Source organism: Pseudopodoces humilis, chromosome 4, assembly GCF_049639895.1.
Source record: "Pseudopodoces humilis isolate 2021_Gansu_Grassland_sample_001 chromosome 4, ASM4963989v1, whole genome shotgun sequence".
Taxonomy (NCBI): Eukaryota; Metazoa; Chordata; class Aves; order Passeriformes; family Paridae; genus Pseudopodoces; species Pseudopodoces humilis.
Window position 1 is genome coordinate 31596224 of NC_142203.1, and position 15555 is coordinate 31611778.

Here is a 15555-nt window from a genome sequence, read left to right on the forward strand (position 1 = left end):
CCCATGGGTAGTGGTGAACTTCTTATTTTCTCTGCTTCTGTGCACAGCTTTTGCTTTTCCTGTTAAACTGCCATTATCTAAACCCATGACTTTTTCTAGAGTAGGCCCTTCCGATTCTCCCCTCCTTCCTGCTCCAGGGGAGTGGGTGAGAGGCTGTGTGGGGCTTGGTTAAACCATGACAGTCCTTTTTTGCACCAGACGCCAGGCACAAAGGGTTCAAGATAATGACAGATTCCATTGGGACGTATCAGACTGAATACATAGCTGTTAGTACTGTTCAGCTGGTAAACAGCAGCCTCCTGTGCTTGCCATAGGGCTTGCTTTCCTGATGTGTGTTAAGAACCGACTGCTTACTAGTGCTTGCTTTTTGCTTTTGCTGCTTTCTGTACTGCTGCGCTGCTTCTCACATTAATGAATTGTGCCTGGGAACACTGGTAACACCACATCAATGTGCCTGGGCTGGCAGATGGCCAGGGTAGTGCTGCTGTGCTGACAGGCTGAACTTCAGTCTGAAGTTGAGCTGGAGATGGTGATATGTGAATGCTTCCATGGTGGAGGACTGATGCACCCGCAGCCCAGGTAGAATCCCCTGCTGGAGCAGATAGATGCCTTAAGGAAGCTGAGACCTTGTAAGAAGCCCATGCTGGAGCAGGTTTTCTGGAAGGACCTGTAGCTCCATGGGGAACTCTCATTGGATCAGTTTATGAACAGCAGCCCGTGGCAAGGACCCACACTGGACAAGTTCAAGGACAATTGTTTCCCATTAGTGGGGCCTCACACTGGAGTAGGGGAAGCAGAGAGCTCCCTGCAGCCTGTGGTGAAGACCATGGTGAAGGAGGCTGTGTCCCTGCAGCCTCAGGAGGACTATGATGTGAACTCCACTAACAGTGGACTCTAACAGGAACCCCTTGCTGCAACCAGGTTGGGGACAAGAATAAGAGTTCACTGCAATATTATACCCTATAAACCCAAAAGGATCAGGTGTAGAGATTATAATGGATATATCATTAAATTGTTCCATTATCTGAATTGTATGTTACAGGAATAAATATAACAGGACTACTCAAACCAACAGAGGACAAGCCTTCCAAGAAGTCCAAGCACAGCAGTGACACAATCTGAGCTGGCTTTGGTGCCCTGTAATTGCATGCAACGCATCTCCTCTCCTGTCCTGAGTGACTACCACAACAGATGGAGCCCAAAGTCATGGACTAAACAAAATCAAAGGATATATCATGGACATTTTGCAGGGGTGGTCCACAGACTGTGGGAATGACACCTGAGTATTTTATCAAAGAGTGGAAAGTGGAATGGTGGTTAATGCACTTGTACTGAATAGTGTGGGACCTGAGCATGATGCAAATGGTATGGAATAAGGGGCAGAATCTGCTGGTTTTGAACAGGGCAGAGCTAATTCTCTTCACAGTGGCTTGTATGGGGCTGTGTTCTGGATGTGTGCTGAACCATGTTGATAATACAGGGATCTACTTGGCTGCTGGCTGGAGTTAAACCACAAGAGGCTTTGATGTGTTATTTACAAAGACTGGAAGATTTCTCCTTTTTAAACATATGCTAGAATACACTATTAAAGGCTTCCTTTTTTTAACAAGGAGACCAACAAATCAATTTCAATAATATATTAACCCATTAACATTTGGGCTAAAGCAAACCTGTCAGTCACTCCAGGAAATACAGGAATATACCAGGAAAAAAATCATCACTTATTAGTGAGAGCGCACTTATCACAAAGCAGCATCCACTTCTACTCTAACAGACCTTTCTTCAGTGTCAACCCCACAGGCCTTTTACTACACATATGTTTCTCATGGTTAAGTCTTTTTCATTCATGTACCACTGATGACATGTGATAAACTTCCCTTGAAAGAAAGTGGACAGCCAGCAGTGGAGGTCCGAAAGCCATTTACATCAGCCCGCAACTGAGCAGCCAAACTGTCTGAAAAATGTGAGACACTATTCCTCAGCTGCACAAAAACCCCTTAGGCCCTTTTGTCCTCTGCAGAATCAAGGGCAACAAATAAGCAGTTGTCAACCCTACAAAGGCTGGGAAAAAACAGCAACCTGGACAAATCAAACCTAGCAGAACTCTCCTTTTCTCCCTCTGTACCAATGCAAACTGCACTCAAATAACAGCCTTCAATATAAAAAGCCTAAAAGGAAGGCTGCTATTAGAATGAAAAAAAAAAGTAAGCTTCTAGTAGAAGAAGGAATAGATGAGAGGAATTATGAAAGAAATGGATGCATTAACAGGTAATAAAAAGGAAAGTGAAAAATAGTAGTTTGAACAAGGGAGGACTAAGGGCAAAAAATGCCTACACTCACCCTATGAGGATGAAACCACATCCTTTCAATAGAGTAAAATTCTAGCTTTTAAGATCTGAGCTTATTTTGACATGAACATACCACTTTTACCATATTAAATAAAAATAGGAACATAAAGAGCAGTCCTGAACTACTAACCCAGCCATCTTAAGAGGTTTTCTTTTTAATCTTTACAACCTTTCACCAATTAGGTGCTGTATCCATGAGAACCAGCAGACAGCAGAGAGATCTCAAAGTATCTTCTACCAAAACACAGAAGACATTCATAACTACATTTCATCAGCTATGTCTCTCACATTTCATATGTTCTGAATTTGTCTTACTATGTTTGTACTTAGGATTGCTCCCATTATGTGAAGGAAAGATTCCACTCATACTTGTGGCAGGCTTAATGAAATAATTAAAGACATGAGCCTGGAATCTCTGAAATTTCTTTGTGTTGCTATGTGTGCTCACATAAAACAACTACTACACTTCCAAGTCTGAATGACTTCAGCAATGAGGATTACTCCACTTTCCAGTTCAAAATATTCTCAGCAGGGTAACAGCATTTGAAAACTTACACTTGTAGAAAGAATTATACCCTTAAAGTAGTCACATTCTACTTATTTTCATTTTTTTGTCATCATTAGATCTGGTGTTTTGCATGCATGTAGGAACAAAGGGAAAAAGTTAAATGTCTAGCAATATGAAAACATGCATTATCTTCCTCAATGAAATGACACTTCACAGAAAAAAGACCTATAGTTAACAAAGTTTTTTCTGTTTTGCTGGGTTTTGGTTTGAGGCTTTTTTATTATTTTCTTTTACATTGTTGGTAGGTTTGTGAGTTTGGGGTTTGTTTTTATATTTCACTGTCAATGTTGCAGAAAGAAAAGATTTCCGAAGTCTAACTGTTGAGATTTTTCTTCACTGCAGTCTAATAATGCATCACAGTTCAAGAAAACGTGATAATTCCAAACGTTGTTGCATCAAAGTCATTATTAACAGATACTTCCTCGAACTCTGGTACCAGCAGACTGACACCATTACACCATCACTATTCTTGTCTGTCAGTGTCAATGAAGAACATTGCTGACAGTGGACAACAACAGCATGAGAGGCTTCAGCATTTACATCTGAATTATTTGCTGTGACCTAAACACTGCCATGATGTGACATTTGCTGGTATTTCAAATGGAGAAAATTTGCTTGGCAGTATGCAGGAGCTGAAAGGTCTAAATTCCTAAGTCAACAAAATCTCACCAGGAGACTAGTTTCACTTGTGCAAGAGCCTAGACAAACTCACTTCTGCAGTTCTAGAAACTACTGATTGGAACTGTCCACTCCTCTCTAACCCCTGGAAGCAAAACCTTCTTACACATCAGGGGCTTATTTTAACAGATACTATCACAAATGAATGATGAAGGCAACTTTATGGCAGTACAGCCTTCATATAGCGAAAGAGCAAGCAGAAACTTCAGGAAAAGAGGCAGGTGTAAGAGCTACATCCACTGACCTGCTGGACAGACATAATTCTCAAGTGCTGTTTTAACAGCATACATTATTAAGATCTGTCAAAACGATAGTCTGCATTTCCTTCCTTGGGTTCATTAAGAGTGATAGTTTAATCTGGAAGGAGTAGCCAAGGAAACCCTGCTAAATTGCCAAATACCAGCTGCTTACCTGAAACCCAGAGAAAGTAAACAGTTACCAGCTTCTCTTACAAGCACATCAGCACTGCTGCAACACTACAAAAAAATCACACAATCCAGCTAGTAGAAGTTTCCCTTTCCAGCCTTGCCTATAGACATTTTGCCAAACAGAGGCCTGTCTCTCTGGAGTCAGATACTTGAGAAGTGCAAAAGTGAAATTGCTCTTCCCTATCCACCACTGGTAATGGTACTTTACAGTCTCTAGAATAGTTTAGTTTTAGTCCAAAGAAGAGTTGAAGACATGTTCTGCACTTAGCTCTTTGCACAAAACTCAGAATCCTTTAAAACCAGACATTGATATCAACTTAGAAAGGAATGGGATATTGTTAGTGAAAATAAAGAAACTGGAACAGAAACCGAACAACCACCTAGCTCTTGCCAACTTCAAGTAAAAAAGACAGCACTAACAGGTGAAACACAGTAACAACACCTATGTGGAAAACTAGTATAAAAGCAGACAAATAATGACTAAAATAATGTCTGAAATGACTTTTATGCTGTGAGGAGTCATGACAGCATTTCACATGGACATAATGAGTTTCTGATATACTGACAAATTTTTCTAATCCACAGTTTAAGATCAGTAATCAGCAAATTACAAAGAAAGGAGTGGCAAGTCACTGATGAACTACAGCTTTTTGTAATTATCTTTTATTCAGTCTGTATAAAAAGGTATCCATCATTAGAAACATCACTGAACTTACAGAATTGATAATTAACATTCAAAGAGACAGCCATTTCCACACAAAACTGTTCAGCTGCACATTGATACAAACTGTTCAAAAACCATAGCAAGAAACTATTCTCTGAAAAGACTCAGCTTAAACAGAGTCTGACAGTCCATGCAAGGAATAAGGAACACTATCTCTGGTACTTATCTTAATAATTGTATTCCAGATATACTTTTAAACTACCCTCAATAATTTCTTAATGCCAAATCACTTTCATAGACCCTATTGCCTCCTACAAAAAAAATCAAATTCTAGATGGATGTGTAACATACAGTAAAGAGAGAAGAAAATCTTTCACTGAAAGTTATTAACTGCTGCAACCTGCTAGTAGTATCTGTAGGCTTGAATTTGGTCCTTCTCTGCAATTCAAAAAGACCTGCTTCTGGTGACTGAACTATACCATAAGAGACAATCAAAATAACTTAACTGACCAACTTAATTAAAAATGTATTTTTTTAAAAGATGACACCCACACTTGCCTCCCTCCATTCTTCAGAACAAAACATACATCACGATAAACATGCACCAGTAAAGGTTTGGTTGACAAGGTCGGAAAGGACCATGTCTCCCAGCGATCTCCACAAAGCAAATCCTGAGCATCTGGAAGACTTTCTGCTCTTAGGATTTACCATGTATAGATCTCTTCATACTAGAAAGAAGTCATTTCAGAGGAATAAGAAAAAAAAAATAATTCCTTTGGTTTTTGGATGAAAGTTTGGGGAAAAGAGCTGAATTTTGGTTTTTTTTTCCATTTGAATGCTAAAATTGTCAAACTCTGCAGATGGCAATAATGGATGAGTAAGTTGAAAAAAAGGTTCCTCATGAGAAGCCATAAACGGCTAAGGAAGCTTGCGGGGGGAAGCAAAAGCAGCTAATTTTTCCCTTCTCTTCACTCTTACAGTGAATATATCCTAAGGTAACAGCAAGTCTAACAATGGAAGCTACACAAGAGGACTTCAGAAACTTTTCACATGTACTTATACTCTAAATTTCCCATTCTAAAGACTAAAAAAAAAAAAAACAAAAAAACTATGACACTTTCCAAACAACTTCAGAAATTCAATTCATTAGCAACTAATGCTTGTGACTTGGAGAACAAATGCTCTGACAGAGCACTGGCTTTGAAAGTGTACCTCAAGTTCCATTAAGAAAGTAATTTGACCCATTTGGTGGAGTGATGGAGAGAAGAACTGAAGAATGGGGGCAGGATGTACTTTCTCTTCCCTAATGGAAGCAGCAAAAATATTTCATTTGAAGACCATAACTGATTTACATATTTGATCACAGAATCACTTTTATAAAGAATTAGTTCTACAATTATTTTCAATCCATAGCACTGATAAATTCAGTAAATTAGAAAAAAGCCCACAGTAAAATACATCTTTGTCCAAAAAAAAAAGAAAAACCAAAGCCACCAAAACCAGCGGGAAAAGAAACAAAATTTTATCCTCCATGTATCTGCAAAACTTTGGCCAAATTCAAGCCATTTTTAATCATAATCACACAACCCAAGAGCTATTATTGTTTGGACAAAATAACCTTACATAATTTGAATAACTGCTAGAGATTAGAGAAAACAAATTATGATGAACGATTTCCAGTGGCAGTATCTAAGATTATCCCTAAAATGTTACATTAAAAATGACTGCAACTAATACAGTAATTTTTACACCTACGTATTTCCAAGAGAGTAAAACAAAACGTTGAAGCGCCAAAATTCACTTAATACCACATAGGTGCAGACTGCTTTTGGTGACTTTTATCAAAACTTGAAAGAATCTTACAAGCAAGAAGGTGAAGAAAACTGCTCCACCCAGAGTCCTTTTTACCTGGTGTGGTGCCATTTACAATTCATCTAATACAAGCCCATACAAGTCTAGGCTACTTTCCCTGTGGCAAATGGTCAAAGAATAACAAATTAAGTATTTTAGTAATATAAACACAAATCTTCTGAAATTGCTGCAGAATACCCTGATCCTGGGAGGGATTTCTACTTCACTCTAGTCAATCAAGAAAGAGAAGTACAAGACTAGAAACAAAAAATTAATAAACTGATATGCAAATAAATTACTTACTCTGGTGCTACCAAGCCTGACACTACTATTAACAAGTATACATGTTATTAAAAAGAATTTCAATTCAACTACTCCTACTCAATAATAGTTAGACTGAAACTTTTGGTAAAATATGTTATTATCACAGTATTTCAACCACAGAAAAGACCCATATGGATTTTTCAAAGAAAATAGAAAAATATTGGGCATCTGCAATTTGTCTGAGAACAGGATAAGCATAAATCAGAGAACTTTCTTTTGCCAATATTTGAACTAAGTATCTGTGAAGTAATCATCATGTTATGGCAAACCAATTAAAAAAGCATGATCTTAAAGCCTAAATTTACTTAAGATGCAAGTCTACTTTGCAATTAGTTTAAGGAAACTGCTACAAGGAGAAGATAGTTTAATTACTCATTTCATTCAACAAATTAAATAAATCCATGCAAATGTTACTAAAAAAGGTAAATGTTTAAGACCATGGATTTCACTCAAGAGTGTAATTTTTTACTACATTTTTCACACCAAAGAACTTTTCCGCAAGTGTAGTCTTTTGCACATGGCAAGGACAACTTGCACATGTGGGTAAGAAATTTTAAGTGAGCATTTAACAAGTTATGTTTGCTTTTTCCTAAAAAAGGTTCAGTAAAGCTTAAAAAACAGACAGTAAACAACCAATTAGTACAATGCTAAAGCAAGAAAGATTAATCACTTGCTTTAGCACTTGCAGCTGGGGGGGGCTTTCCTAGTTACAGACAGAAACAATCTGGTGTGGGGTCCAGACCTCAAAGGAAAGGAATAACTCAAAAATGGAAAGAATACCATTTCAAGCATTAAGAAGATGGGTTTGAATACAGTGTGTTAACACTTTAAGAAAGTGATGAAATACTACTACAAGTATCTTTAATAGGTATAGATTTAATAGAAGCTGTGCTCTGAAATGTAAATACTTGGATGTAGGAAAAGGAGCATATATACTTTCAGGAACATGCATTATTAGATACTTATACAGCACATAAAAAATCCCCTTACCTCTTCCTATTTTGAATCCTGAAATCAATATCTGAGTCCTTGTGTCTAGAACATAATTTATATATTAGGGAACAAAAGATAAATGAAAGAAAAATCCAGTTATTATCACAACAAAAAAGTATGAAATACAATCATCTGAAATGCAGGAGTTAAGAGCCCAGACCATCTTGATTACTAGTGCCAAGGAAGAGCTTACGCTTCTAAATGTCTCCATGTTCAAATAATTTTTGGGAAAAGTCACTCTGGAGGAACAAAGGATGGCACTATATTGGAAAAAAAACAACCCAAAAAATCCTGTTCCTCAGATCTGTTTCTATTGATTGCCATTGCTTAGTACAACAAATAATTTTTTATCATAAAAATGTTTTGTCCAGTCATTTAAAATAAATTTGGCAATGTCCTTTAACAAAGTAATCAACTGACCCATGGCTTTCATTATGCCAATCAATACTCAATGAACACAATAGTTCATATACAGTAATATGTGTTACATACAATGATTCATAAATGAAGAATTTATAATTTAGCCAGCTTTACTGTATCTTTCAGCTTGTTCTTTCAGCTGACAAACTAGAATAAAACTGTACAGCACAACACATTAAATGAAAACTCATCAAACACTGCACTGACATATTTGCATGAAAAAATGACATTTATGTTTACAAAAACTATATTGTTTGCACACTTATTGAAAAAGAAGAAAAAGGATGACCTGTACTAGCATAACATCATCATAATTCACACAAAATCTGCATTATTTATAATAATTGTGATGTTACTGTATAATAATCAACTAGAGAAGGTATTGTATGCTGTCTGGTTATGCAGAGAGGAAACAAAGTTCTTAAGTGAAAAGCTTGACAAAACAGCCATTTGCAAGTTAGCAAATAACATCAAACTCATTCCATTAACCTAAAAAATTAACTTTTCCTCTCTTAATTACACAGGTACTGCACAGGATTTTCTCATTGACACCAAATACATAGAGAATGCTTTCTGTCTTAAATCAAAATGAACTTACACTATCCATAAACCAACAGTTTCCACCAGTAAGGACAGTCTTAGTACCAAACAAGAAGGATCCTAACTACTGCCAGAATACAGACCTTTTTAATGTAGACAAAGTTCTAAGTTACTGTCAGTTAAAATTTCAGAATACAAAATAGTTTTCTCAAAATCATCCGAAATAAATGTCTGCAGGGAGAGTAAGTCTCCTCCATGCCACTTTGCAGAGATAAAAAACAGTGTCAGAACTATAAGGAAGTTCCTCTGCTGGCAACAAAACTACAAAAAAGACTAATTATCACTCTTGCATATTTCTTCCTTACAATCTCTGCCCTATCGTAATGCTACCACACATACCTTGATTTACTCCAGTTCTCACCCCCTCAACAATTTCCCCCACTGGCTCCAACAACTTACAATTGTGATTTCAAAAAGGCAGTCATAACTGTGAGAACAGTCATTTTCTGACACAAAGAACAAGTAACTTGAGCTCACCAGAGTTTGTCATTCTCCCTACTTTTAATGATCTGTACCACCCCCTACTTTTGAAAAGTATGTGTTGTGTTTGTCAAAGGAATAAAGAGACCCTTAAGTTCCTACATACACTTTGAAATTCCTAGTCTAAAGTACTGTTTCTGATTAAGGAGAAAAAAGAAAAGGCAGAGAGGGGAAAGAAAATAGTGTCATTGAAGAACTCACTGCTGGTTTATTCGTTCCTACAGTGCTGGCTCTCTGGTATGATTTAAAGACTTCAGGTCTCTACAAACTTCAATCAAACTTTCAGTAGCACACAAGGTTTTTTGTCCAATTAGTTCCCATCACACTGAGTATTTCAATTTCATATTCTGTTGATTTAAGTACAGATGAACTTATTCAGTAAAATTAACTTGAGAAAAGCTAATTTTCAGTCAATGAGGCAGCATCACAAGCAGTAACTGAGGTAAGTGTGGGGGTAAACACTAGATCAAGCTGTACAGGGGGTTCCCAAGCTCAAGGACTCTAGAGCAAGTGCTCAGAGCTGCATCCAGACCTGGAAGCCTTATTGAGCCAATCAAGCTGGTGGATGAATAGATGGAGAGCAGCCCTGGGGAGAAGAACTTGGGGGTGCTGGTGGTGGCCAGCCAGGGGATTCTGCCTCTCTGCTCTGGTGAGATCCCACATGGGTCTAACCCTAACCCTGCATCCAGCTCTGGGGTCTCAGCACAGGGAGACAGACCTTTTGGAGCAAGTCCAGAGGAGGCCATCAAGACGATCAGAGGGAAGGAGCAGGTCCTAAAAGGAAAGACTGAGCAAACTGGTATGCTCAGCCTGGAAAAGAAAAAACTTTAAGTGACCTAGTAGCAGCCTTCCAGTACCTGAAGGCAGGCTACAAGAAAAGCGAGGGATTTTTTACAAGAGCATGTAAGGACAGGACAGAAGGGAAAGGCTTCAAAGTGAAAGACAGGAGGTTTAGACTAGACATTACAAGGAAATTCTTTTCTGTAAGGGTGGTGAGACACTGAAACAGGTTGCCCAGAGAAGCTGTGGATGCTCCATCCCTAGAACTGTTCAAGGCCAGTTTGGATGCTGCTCTGAACACCTGGGTCTAGTGGAAGGTGTCCCTGTCCACAGCAGTGAAGTTGGGACAAAATCATATTCAAGGTCCCTTCCAACCCAAACATCCTGTGATTCTATGAAATTTCAATAAGAGATGCAAATTTTCTCCAGACTCTTCAAAGCAATTATAGAACAAACCACTATTTATAGTGTTTCTTCAGTTAGCTATGAAACTGTGTTACATATCACAATAGGTAAGATTGCTTTTAACACAGAATAATCTGCTTCTTTTTTCTCTTGTACTGCATATAAGATTTTCACATACTTGCAGTCAAATACAGCAAGCTTAAATTTTAAAAAGGGAGGTGTGACAAACGCAAAACTACTTCAAGACAGAGCTTCCAAATAAGTCTTGTATAAGCTAAAAGACATGGTCACCATCCACCTGGCTTCTAACCTACTCCAGTCAAACTGGGCTTCACATTTTCTTTAAACATGACAGCAAACCTAACCTAGCAAATCAGAGAAGTTTCAAACATCATTGAACATCTTTAGTAGCACTGACAAAAAGAGACCAGAGTTTACATTAATAAACTCTCAGGAATGCTGACAGTCTTAAATCAACTGCATCTCCAAACACTACTATCAAAACAAGCTTTCACTTACTAACTACTGAATTACTACATACATGTATCAAACATGTAGTTCCAAAGCAGGAAGTAGAGAAAATACTTCTTTTATAAAATACAAGACGTCCTTATACTTTCTTGCAAGCTGGTATCATAATTTAAGATCTAAGTTATAGAGTGAAATGCTATCAATGTGCATGCTTTTCAAAACATAATGTCCACATCCATTTTGTAGCTTAAAGCTTAGTACCTCCACTTAAGAGTTTCAATGGAAATGCTTCAACTTCTTCCCACTGCCCAAGGAGTTCAGGAATTGAATCCAGAATTATTTCAATCCTGGGAGTTCATTACATGACAAAAGCTAAAAAGGCCACAATACCTAGATTAAATGACCATATGGGAAAACAGAAATGAAAGCTATTAAAGTAAGTGTAGAATGGCTCTTGATGAGAGAACTTACCTGTATCTCAAATACAGAGCTTTGAGATGACCTCCTCTAAACTGCGTAAGTAGACAGGAGATGTAAGAGCAGGACCGCTGCAGTGACTAAATGCTGTACTTCACAGTCTCTTAGTAGCAGAAATCTTTCATATCATAGTAATTAATTTCTGCCATTCTTGGCATTAGTATTAGGCTAGGATAATTACAAACTCTAAGTAGACTTTATTACAACATTTACAAGTGTTCAGTCTTGATTTTCAATGGTGACACAAGAGTAACAAGATCAAAGCAGCCAGATCAGCCCACAGAAAGAAATCCAATAGATTTTCCTCAGAAATTGTTTTATGAAATGTTTTATTTCCAAGCTTTCTGTCACTGTGCACCTATGCATCTCTAGAAAGTCACCTGACCCTCTTCTAGTACACCTTATGTGTTTTCACCAAGTATCTTGGGTTCTGCACAGCTTCTGTAGTCCCTTAAACACATTATAAACTGTCTGCAAGTATAGCTTTAACAGAAATAGTAAAGCTACTGAAAGGGTACAAAGTTTCTGTTTCTATTCCCCTTGTTACCAAAGAATTTTATGACTTTCAGAGCACCTTTATTAAATACATGATGAGTATCGCAGTTTATTCTAATCTGATTTGCACTAAAAGAATAAAACCAAAACTTCACAAGTATCCTATCCCAAATTAACTAATAATAGTTTTTAAACAGCACATTACTTAGTACTAAAATGACCATTAACAACTTATCTAGCATATGCTTAATTTTTCATTCAGTATAAACAAAACCAATCTAGAATGGAGGACACATACATGGGATGCTCCTTAAACATAAAGGCTCATCTCAGCTTTTTTTTTTTTTTAGTATTTTTTTTAATTCAAAGCTTTTTATCCACAAACTTAATTCTTCTGTGAAACTCTGGAAGAAAATACACAGTATTATTTCAAAAAAATACCAAAGAAAATATTTTCAGAATGTTCCAGAGGATGTAGGGGTAATAAACCAGAATTTCTTGAACTGGTTTCTCAGAGACATGCATTTTGTACAGAAAGCAGGAAGAGTCTAAACTGATCTGACAGAAAGCCTGCACAAAGAGTTTTGTAAAAAAAAAAAAAAAAAAAAGGAGAAATTGCAAATATGTGAGGTAGCAAAAGAACATCCAAGCACTTGATAACCTACAATAATCAAACCTCCTTTGAACCTTATTAATTTTTGGGACATGCAAAACTTTCCTCACAGGATACTGAAGTAACACCCAATGCTTTCAAGCTAAAAGTGACCAACTTATAAGGCCAAATGTGACACCACAAGTTACTAGAACTCGGTGGTTTAGACAACTTTCCAAATTTATTAATACCGAATACACACACATGTATATGCACGCGTGCGTGCATATATGCATGTTTGTCCTTAGACTGTAAAACAATCCAAGCCCCTATACTTTACCTATGAGTATCAATTAATTTCCTGTTTCCCACGACTTCGTATCCCATATACACAGCACTGGAGCCACATACCTGCACGGCTTAAGTCGCACACCGAAGGAACGTGTCCCCTCTATCTGCACCTTACTGGAAACGCCATCTTCACCCCTCCACTCAACGAGACCCTTTCTCCCCAAGCCCTGGGGTTCTGTCCCCTGCCCAGGCCCCTCCACACAGCCGGCAACTCCTCCCGAGGGTAGGAACGGGTGGGGCGGGGGGTGTGGGGGTTTCCTCTCCCCCAGCAGCCGACAGCCGCCTTCCCCCGCGGTGGGCACACGCAGCAGGACAGGGACAGACGCTCCCCCGGCCCAAGGAGACTCCCTGACAGTTTCGGGAGAGGAACCCTATAGAACCCCGACCCCGCCTGTGACCACCCCACGCCCGCCCCGAAAGTTCCAGCCCCCCCAGCCCCGGCTCGATCCTCCGCAGCCCCCCACGCCGTCGGGCGGAGAAGACCCTCGGCCTACACCTCCCGCACCCTCCGACCCCCTCCTTTCACCCCGCAGCCCACACCGCAAATACCCCGCAGACGGGCGGGGGGGCAGCGGGCCCGCCCCGCCCCCGAGCCCCTCGGCTGCCGTCCAGCCCCTCGGCGGGGCAAGGCCGGGACCCCCACGCCGCCCCCGGCTCCGCACTGACCTGACGGGGGGGGGGCGCGGCCGCCGCTCGGGGCTACAGCGGGGGCTCCCCCCGCCGCCGCCGACCCTCCGCTCCCCGGCCCGTCCTTCTCCGGGCGCCACCGCAGGGTAGAGAGCAGAGGAATCGGAAACGCGAGGCGGAGGGAAACACCGGCCCCTCTTCCCCTTCCCAAGAAAATTTTAAAAAGAAAAAAAGGGGGATTTAAAGGGCTCGGCCCGGAGTTTAAAACAAAGAGGCGGAAATAGCCGAGTGCGGCCCGAGCGGAGCCGAGCGGGGGCGCCGCACTCGCGGCGCATGCGCGTAGGGCGCTCACCCGGGCACGGCGCCGGCCGCCCCCTCCCTCCCTCCCCCGGCCAGCGGGGCCGGCGAAAGGGGGTCCGGAGCCCCCGCCAGGCCTGGGCTTAAGCCACGTCCCGCTCATGGAACCGCAGAGTGCGCTGAGTTTGAAGGGAGCCATCAGGATCGTCGAGTCCGACTCTTATCCTTGCACAGGACACTCATAAGAATCACCATGTGCCTGAGAGCATTGTCCAAACACTTGTTCAGTTCAGTCAGGCTTGGTGCTGTGACCACTTCCCTGGGGGGTCTGTTCTAGTGCCGAAACACCCTCTGGCTAAAGACAGTTTTCCTAATATGAAACCTAAAGCATCTCTGATACAACTTCAGGCCATTCCCTCAGGTTCTGTCACTGGTCACGGCTGAGAAGAGATCAGTGCCTGCCCATCCATCTCCCCTGGTGAGGGTGTTGAAAACCCAAATCCCCCCTCAGTCTCCTCCAGGCTGAACAGACCAGCCGACCTTAGATACTGCTTGAATGGCTTCCCCCTACAGCCCTTCACTGTCTTCATTGCCCTCCTCTGGACATTAATGGCTTAATGCCTCTGTTACATTGAGGTGACTAGAAGTGTACATAGCACCCAAGGTGAGGCCACAACAGCAGAGTAAAGGTAGGAGGAGTAGAGGTTGGGTGCCCAGCCTTGAAAAGTCCATGCAACTTGTGAGCATGAAGGTCACAGCAAAGGCTTCTAGTCAGCATGTGCCTATGCATTGCTCCAAGCTGCCTCTTCTCTCTGAAAGGTTTTCCTCAAAAGCACACAGGTGTCTTTTCAACAGATGAGAGTGGAAACTTGAGTAGGAGCTGGGTGGAAGGAGAAGCTTTAATATGAGTGCTGGTCGCAAGACACACTGGTATCAAACTGGGTGGCTCAAAACACTCCCAACTGATGAAATGACAATGATTCTATCTTCCTGAAGGTGTGAAGTCATAGGTCAAAGAGTATGCATAAAGCTTGGGAAGCCCATGCCAAATTCAAGTTTGCACCAAATAGCTGAACATTTAACTTTCAAAGACAAGTACTTAAAAACTCACCTGTCCAAAGACTAAAGACACCAAAACCAATCTTTACCTTCCCAAATATGCATGTAATACGAATGTAACCGTTAAAATACCTGCATATTTCCCTCTTTTCTTTCTTCCTTTCCAACAAAGAACAAGCCATGAGACAATCTTCCATCTTTCTAAAAATGCCATTGGAAATGGGCTATCTGATATGGCACAAGCCCTCCATGTTCTACAAACTACTGAGCTTTTATTGTGTGCCAAGACAGGGGCTGTGCTTGGCTCTGGGAGCTATGTTTTCCAGATGGTAAGCCTGAGTTAATGGAAAATATGTCAGCATTTTAGATTTGCTTTGTTTCAGTTCAAGGGTTATGTAGTTACATGAGTGCATTTTGTCTATCTGAAATATAAACTCTGTTTCCAGTTTAACCACAAATTTCTTTGTATGGGCCTTTGTTGTGTGTTGTAGAAAGTAATGGGGCTTCCTATTTGACCCCTGGAACTGGGGATCAACTGCCCAGAAACAAAAGTAACAAACTAAAAGAATGTGCATGAAATTATAAACTGTATGCCTGCTTTTCTTGTTTGGCTGGCTTGTTTTTACCTAGTGTTTCCAGACCAAACA

At 40.3% G+C, this 15555-nt stretch overlaps 1 protein-coding gene across 5 annotated transcripts in view; it reads right to left on the bottom strand.

The window, feature by feature from the left end:
• Positions 1-13856, bottom strand: part of PCGF3 (polycomb group ring finger 3) — a 55704-nt gene extending 41848 nt beyond the window's left edge. For 2 of the 5 annotated variants that reach the window (XM_014260985.2, XM_014260984.2), the window contains exons 1-2: positions 11272-11344; positions 7852-7896 (exon numbers count right to left, since the gene is read on the bottom strand). The gene's annotated coding sequence lies outside the window, so the exon portion shown is untranslated. Of the gene's footprint in view, positions 1-7851; positions 7897-11271; positions 11345-13591 lie in introns of those variants that run through there. The other 3 variants (XM_088054490.1, XM_088054489.1, XM_088054491.1) reach the window with 2 other exon arrangements.
• Positions 13857-15555: the final 1699 nt, after the last annotated feature.